Genomic DNA, 7,623 nt, shown 5'->3' with positions numbered 1-7,623 from the left:
TGTCTCAGAAAAAATGGGTACCCTGAAAAACTGCTGAATAATTAAATTCTCAAACCTTAACCTAATAAACTCCTCTCCTTCATCCAAACTGCCTGAAAAGTCCCAACCTGATAAACAGTTCTTTATCCAAAAACCATAAAATTAAATAACCTATGAACTTTTCTCAATTACTCATAAGATTCAGTGCACTAAAGTTTTATTGCTACATTGTCCCTCTATTTTAAATGCCCATAAAACTGGTGGGACATTTGCATCTTCAAGTCCACCTGCAAGTAGCCCCATCACTTCTAAGCACAGTCAGCAAATGCAACTGCACGTACTGCATTTTTTCAGACCCTATAACTTGCATCCTATCAAATTGCAACCCAACACCACCTGCAGCACAAAAAACATTATATTTGAATCTACAGTAACTTCTGTCTAGCCTATTACATAAGTCAATGAAACATAACCCTTTCCCTTTTCATCATATCCAATACTATTGGTTATGATTGGTTACAATGACCTTCCCAAATCTACCAACCAGGGCCCCTTTGAATAGTAGAATATCTACTTAGATGTTTTTTCCATCCCATATTAATTGTATCAGAACATTGCATCCAGCCCTATTAGCTGCAGAATAACAGAACACCTAAACAGCATCTCTACAAATCTGATTCACCCTTATAGTCTTTACATGGCACAAACTGCATTTCCTACTTTAAAACTGACAAATCACTACATTAACCTTTTTGAATACACCCCACCTTATTTGAATCACCTCCATGATCCTGACATCTCATTAAAGTCCTTACTTTGCAAAAGCTATGTATTTCCTGTTGTTGAAATTAAATCCTGCTTAAAAGGACACCATTAGAGGGATCTTTAAGTTTTATCAAAGAATTGTTCATTCAAATTCCTAATGACCTCCCCAAATCCACCTACCAGGGCACCTTCGAACCGTAGAACATCTGCTTAGAAGTTTTTTTCACCCCAAATAGAATTAAATCTATTTCAAGGCATTTTATCATGTATTACAAAAATTTAATTTTAAAAATTTAATTTTTAAAATTAATCCCAAGAATTTTTTCACAAACCTTGTACCTGCCATGCTACACAATAGTCATTACCTATCCTAACAGTTTACTTTGCTTCATAATCCTGGGCTCATCTCATCTCATCCTAAGAAATAAATCTCTACATTCAGCTAATTGAATACATGATTCATATCATAAGTGGCATTTTCATGCTTTTGCCATTTTATTTTAAAGGAGTTACATATATGGACCATCGCAAAAATGCTATAAGGCTAAAAATATGTCTTGCTCATAAAGACCTATACCATTAACTTGGATAAATACCGTTACATTTATGGCATGACAAATAAACATCTGTTCTTCTCAAGGTAGTCATGATTTGAAAAATTAAGCTTTAGTCAATATGGCATAAATGCTTCAATTTACGCCACCTCAAGTAAAGTCCCTTCCTGAATATGAACATTGTGGTCCACTTCCTCCTTGCTCGCTGGAATTACAATAATCTCTGGTTCTTCAACATCCATCTTTTCCCTTTTCACTGTGATCTGTACATAATTGTTAAAAAGGTTGAAAAATATCAAAAAAATTAGACTAGCAGTGTATAAATTGAAATTGAGTGCATGATCAACAATTTCTATTAAATGATAATGATTGCGATGCATGCAATTTTAAATTAAACAGCAAGGCTTTCATGCTAATACATTATGATTATGACATAACAGATTTCCAATTAAACATGTGGGCAGACACATACATACACATAGCTAGAAGAGCATCACAGCAAAAACAAATTAATAAGATAAATAATTGTAAAATCCAAAAACAGATGACCTGTTTGCCAATTTTAATATATAGGGAGTAGAATTATTTTAAGATGTGGATGAATAAAAATGAATTATATAATGTTATAATTGGACATACATGAAGAGAAACTTAAAATCTAAGACATTCCACAATGACTAAATGCAAATTCTTCTTTAATCAGGAATATTCAAAATTGTATGTTTTGACCATATGACCCTATAACTTATACGTTTTAAAAATTAAATGCTAGTCATTTTCTTGGCAAATTGTTTCCAAGGTTAAATAAAAAACTAACATTGAGTATATGTTTACATAAATGAAATATTTCTGCATATAAGTACATCTGTTAAAAACTAATACATTAATGAATCTGACAGAGTGGTAAACATACCAAAAACATAGGAATAACTTTGGCAATGCATTGTAAAAAACTGTATCGAAAATTAATTATTTTTAAAATGTATACAAAATGAATGTTAAGATATGATGATGAAAACCACGAAAATTGTAATCAGAATAAAGCGTGTAATGGAAAGTCAGACAAAGTAATCTTACCCATGCTCTTATAATAAAGTATAAGTGTAAGTATACAATTTTTTACCTTTCTGCATATCTAATGCATACAATATACGCAATTTTTAAGTCAATGCCCGTATTTGTCATTTTGTCATTAGACATTTGTACTTTAGAGCGGAAATTCATTTAATAGAAACACGTTTATTAATGAATATACCTTACTTTCCCTAATGCATATTGTTATAACGAACATTGCTCAGATTATTATACAATAAAAACATACGTTGAACAAAACTCACCTTGGAAGAACTAATATTTCTCTCTTCGTGTTTGTTTTCCGCTTGCCTCTCCAACATAAGACTGTTTTCATAGCATTGCTGCTTAAACATATAGAAATCGGTCAGTATTTTAAAGCACTGATAGCAAATAAACCACGGGTGGCTTCCATCCCTCACTACCTACGAAAACAAGATTATCAAGCTTATAAACCCCAAACATCTTCTCTCCAAAGAACTCTAATTATTAACATGGTAATGCAAAGGCATTTTTTGACATAAAACCGGGAACAACCAAAAACTTTGCGGTAAAATTGCGATAAAAGCGTCATGGTGAAAACGTAAACATGTAATTGATTGGCCTACTTTCAATTCCAATAACTCTTCTATTGCTTCCCGCACCAACTGCTCAGCATCGTCGTTTTCACTAAAAATATTTGTCAACCGACCACCACGGCCAAGACATAATCTACACCTTAAACTTTCTTGTCGAGCCATCTTCGTAGCACTTAAGACTATCAATATTAAAAACTCGTTAGCAATAGATTCCAAAATGGCCGACTATATATCGCTGGGTCGTTCGTTCTGAATCGATAACTAAGCGCGAGGCGGAGAGTCGATCTGGTTATATTTTGGCTCCAAGTGATGACAAAATTCAAATTAATTTCCGCATCTTAAAATTATTTAAACTCTTAGTTAATTGAGTACTTTACTTTCTTACATTCATCAACCGACCGCGAATTTTTAATTGTAATCTGCAGAGTTTAATTCCGGCTTTATCGCCCATCTTTATCGTTTGCAAGTTCTACCAATGATTTACGGAAGAACCTAACGCTAATTATATGACAACAACGTTCACAATTTACTTGAATTAGCCTAAAAAATTACTAAAACAACTCTATTTAACAACATAACTTCCCAACATGAAACTTGCGTTTCGCTCTCAATCTGTTCATTTTATTTACGTTGTGTAGTGAAAATTGCATAAGCTTATTTTGAGATCTTAATTATCCGACTAACCATAACAAACAACGTTTACTATTAACTTGACAACAATTCACATCATGAGAAAAAGATTCAGTTGGTCAAAGTCCCGTTCCCACGGGTCGATGAATTATTTGGATGTTTATTCACGAAGCAACTGAATGAGAAATCGGGTACATGGAACTTGTAATATTTTGAATACACTCTATGTCTATTGCGCCCAATAACTTTCGCTTATATGGATGGTTATTCTTACATTTGGTAATCGCATGCAAAACCTATATGAATCTATTGATCCGGATCTTCAAAATGAATGATCGGAACTTATTAGAACTTTTTGGTTTTTTCGAATTGTATACGATATCAAAGAATGCCCGTCATCCCTCATCAACTAATAAAATTATATAAAATGGAATTATTTTTCCTCCCCGTAAATACTAGATTACATTGAAATACACCGACATGTTTGCGATCGGATTAAGATCCTTTATTTCCATAAAAATTAATACCATTGTAATTCAAGTGAACCTCTCAAATGAGAATGACAGATGAGGAACGGAATGCAAGGGTCCAGCTGTCGAGTTGTTTACCTTGATGTTTCGGCAGTTTTATTAAATTTTAAGTCTTTTTCAAGGTAACTGTGCCATATTGCATTATTGATGTAAGTGAGATTGTTCAGTATATCATTCGGAGTAGTCTAAAACTTTCATAATGTGCGATAAAGCCGAATTTGAAGTGTGCAGATTGTGTTTAAACAGTCGTGGACTGTTGATCAATGTTTTCGGCGAGAATAGTGAATTACAAATCATGCTGGAAAATACTATAGAATATTTATAGATTTCAAAGTAAGTTAAGTTGTCTCGGTTCAGTGCTTAGATTATTATGTGTGCAAAAAATCTTATATGAGATAGAATGTCGTTTGTATGTCCCGTACACTGTTGTGTAAAAGAAAGAAGGTGATATTAAGGCCAGAGGATTTAGTGCGTTCTTTGGTGAATATCTGTTTATGAAATTTTATTGAAATCCAATCTGTGATATATTCCCTAGATACTATTTCCACCCACCTTCGTATAAACAAAGGTAGGTGTTCGTTATTATGGCAGTTCGATTAGATTTTTCCATAAGATCAAGATAATAATAGTATAATGGCTCTACGTAATAATCTTAAGATATTCTACCTCCCAGATTTTCCTATGCCCCTAGTTGATAACTATTACAGCAGTTCATCAAGTGAGACTGATTTCATGAATATGACAAAATGATATTCGCCTACGAACGCACGTATATTACATAAATATGTATGATCATAACCGAATATATTTAAATAAATTTACCTCAGGTTAATGAAATGAATAATATTAGCATGAAGTCATTAATCTATGTTGGAATATAGGTCAACATTTATCGAATTTCAGAAACGGGGACGTCAAATATCGAATAATTAATTTGACGTGCACTCAGAAAGAAACCGAATGAAAAAACGGCACAGTAGAATTTATAATATATTTGCATTACCCTAGGAATACGACGGCTGATAGATGCCTATATTATTGCTTAATCCATGAATGTTTTCTTCGTAGACAATGCTTATTGTAAATCTGTTGACACGGATCTTTGAAATGAAACAACGGAACAGCAATGTTTTCATTCATTTATTTCAATGCCTATTCAAATGATTTCATTGATACTACAAAAGGTCATAAATATCTTATGAAAGGCCGGTTCCGATTATCCCTGACTCAGCCTTGAATTAAATCTGAGTAATCGCGAGGAAGGTTTTCATATGTGTGATCTGGATTAAGATCCTCTCTTTTTGCACCAACCCATTCCTTTTCCATTCGAAACAAATGAAGAATTAAATGCAAGTGACCAGCAGACGAGTGACGTATTCTGTGTGTTATTGCTATATTTAAAACTTTAAATGCTCTGTGAAGTAATGTGTGAAAAATGGCCGCGTACTTCTATAGTTGGTTTTTAGTTCAACTCTTCTGTAGACTTGAAAACGATCAGACTCTCCGATATAGCGGTACTTAAAGTTTGCAGACTGTGTTGTAGTTGTCGTGACGTGTTTATCGATGTTTTGGCGAGAAGACTAATTTACAATTCATGCTTGAAAAGAAAAAAGAGAATTTAGTAGATTATAAAGTAAGTTCAGAAGTCTATTTCGCTAGCTCTTTTAATTGTGTGTTTGAGCAATTTCCCAGATCTTTCGAATGAATGAACGGAACATTTACGAAGAAATTAATTTTTGTTGTTTTACACTTTATATCAAAGAATGCCTGTCATACTTCATCGCCTAATAAACATGTATAAAAGGGTTGAATTTTTCATTTAACTAATTACTAGATTACATTGAAATAGCCCCAAATATTTGGGATCGGACTAAGATCAATTATTTCAATCCATAATATCACTTTTCAAATGAGTGTAACAAATGAAAACGAAATGCAAATGCCCTGCTATAATGTTGTTTACTAGGTTTTTTTCGGCTGTGTTAATAACTTTTAATACTAGTTCAATACATTTTGACAGATTGCTTTTTTCTCTGAAGTTAGATTGTCCAGTAAATCATTCGGCGTATCATTGATCAACTGATCCGGTCTGTTGATCAATGTTTTCGGCTAGAATAGTAAATTCCAAATAAATTTAGAAAATACGATAGAGGATTTAATAGATGCCAAAGTAGGTTGTCTTGCTAAGTGGTTTAAAAATTTTGTTTGTTAGATATCTTAATGAATTGGTATTAGTTTTTTATATATTCCGTACATTGTTGTCTAAATGTATATATAAGTTTAGGCGAGAGGAGTTACGTGCAATCTGGTGTTAATACATGTTAATGGCATAGTCTATTAGGTTGTGGAGGATGCATATTATCCCTGGTTGGTGTGCTCTGCCAGCATGGAGAAGCTTACGGGACTCCGGCTGCCTAAGCGTCGATGTGCCAAGTGTTTTGTTTTTTTCTATAATGGTATCCAAGAGGGGAAGCTATCCTTCAAGGAAATACGTAATAACCAATCGAGAAGAGGTCAGTTTTATCTAATAATATGAGCAATATCAATGACGAAGACAAATTTGGCTAAAAATTAATATTTCCTTACATGTTCCTTGATTAAATGTAGAAAAACCATTTTATCTTCTCTCCGATCGAAGGCAGTCATTTGAAATGTCATCGAAAATATCACTTTTTCCAGATGAAATAATGTTAAAATTGAAATTTGAATTTTAGTTTATCAAGATAGATGGTTTTGTTTTTTTCAAAAGTGTAGATGATGCAGTTTCATTGACTTTGCAACTGCAATGACATAAAAACACATGCACATAGCAAAAAAGAGAAAAAATTGCCTTTTTCGGTGAATAATATCGTCAGCCCTTCTTACTCTTTGAAGGAGTTTTAATCATATTGTTTCTTCATTGTTTATTGTTTTCATATTTATTAAGTCAAATAATAATATCAAGCCGATGACATTGGACAAATAAAAATCAGTCTGTCTTCCTTTTTAGTGCACCAATGTCACCCATATACTCTTTATACTTTCCATATTCTCACACCATATCTTCACAATGGTTCTTTTTTCTAAAAATGATTTACCTCCTTTTTATTTAACTAATTACATAGGCTGCTGTTGTGTTTCTTTGTCAAGATTAATAAAATGCAACAGATTTCTTTTTTGGTGTCCTTACCAAAACTTACATTGAAATTATAGTCCACCATGCAATGATTTGTAATATCATTTATGAATAGTTGATGTCAGCAATTTAATTGCCTTGTTAAAATTGCCTTGGTAAAATTTTTACTTTTTTTGCAAGATGAGTTAGTCCCACATGATTCTCATTAGAAATATATGAAAGAGTATTGAAATAAGGATTTATTGCCCTGATACTCTTATTTTCAAATTTGGACCATAGGATTTTAATGAATTATGGCATTTTAATGCTTTGCTATACATTCCTGTTGAAACCCAAATATTTGGGATCGGACTAAGATCATTTATTTCAATCCATAAAATCACTTCTCTAATGAGTGTAAC

The sequence above is a fragment of the Hetaerina americana genome, unplaced genomic scaffold, assembly GCF_022747635.1.
Source record: "Hetaerina americana unplaced genomic scaffold, ioHetAmer1.1.p SCAF_99, whole genome shotgun sequence".
In the NCBI taxonomy this organism is placed as follows: Eukaryota; Metazoa; Arthropoda; class Insecta; order Odonata; family Calopterygidae; genus Hetaerina; species Hetaerina americana.
The sequence above is the reverse complement of the archived record's forward strand: the minus strand, read 5'-3'. Positions refer to the sequence as shown.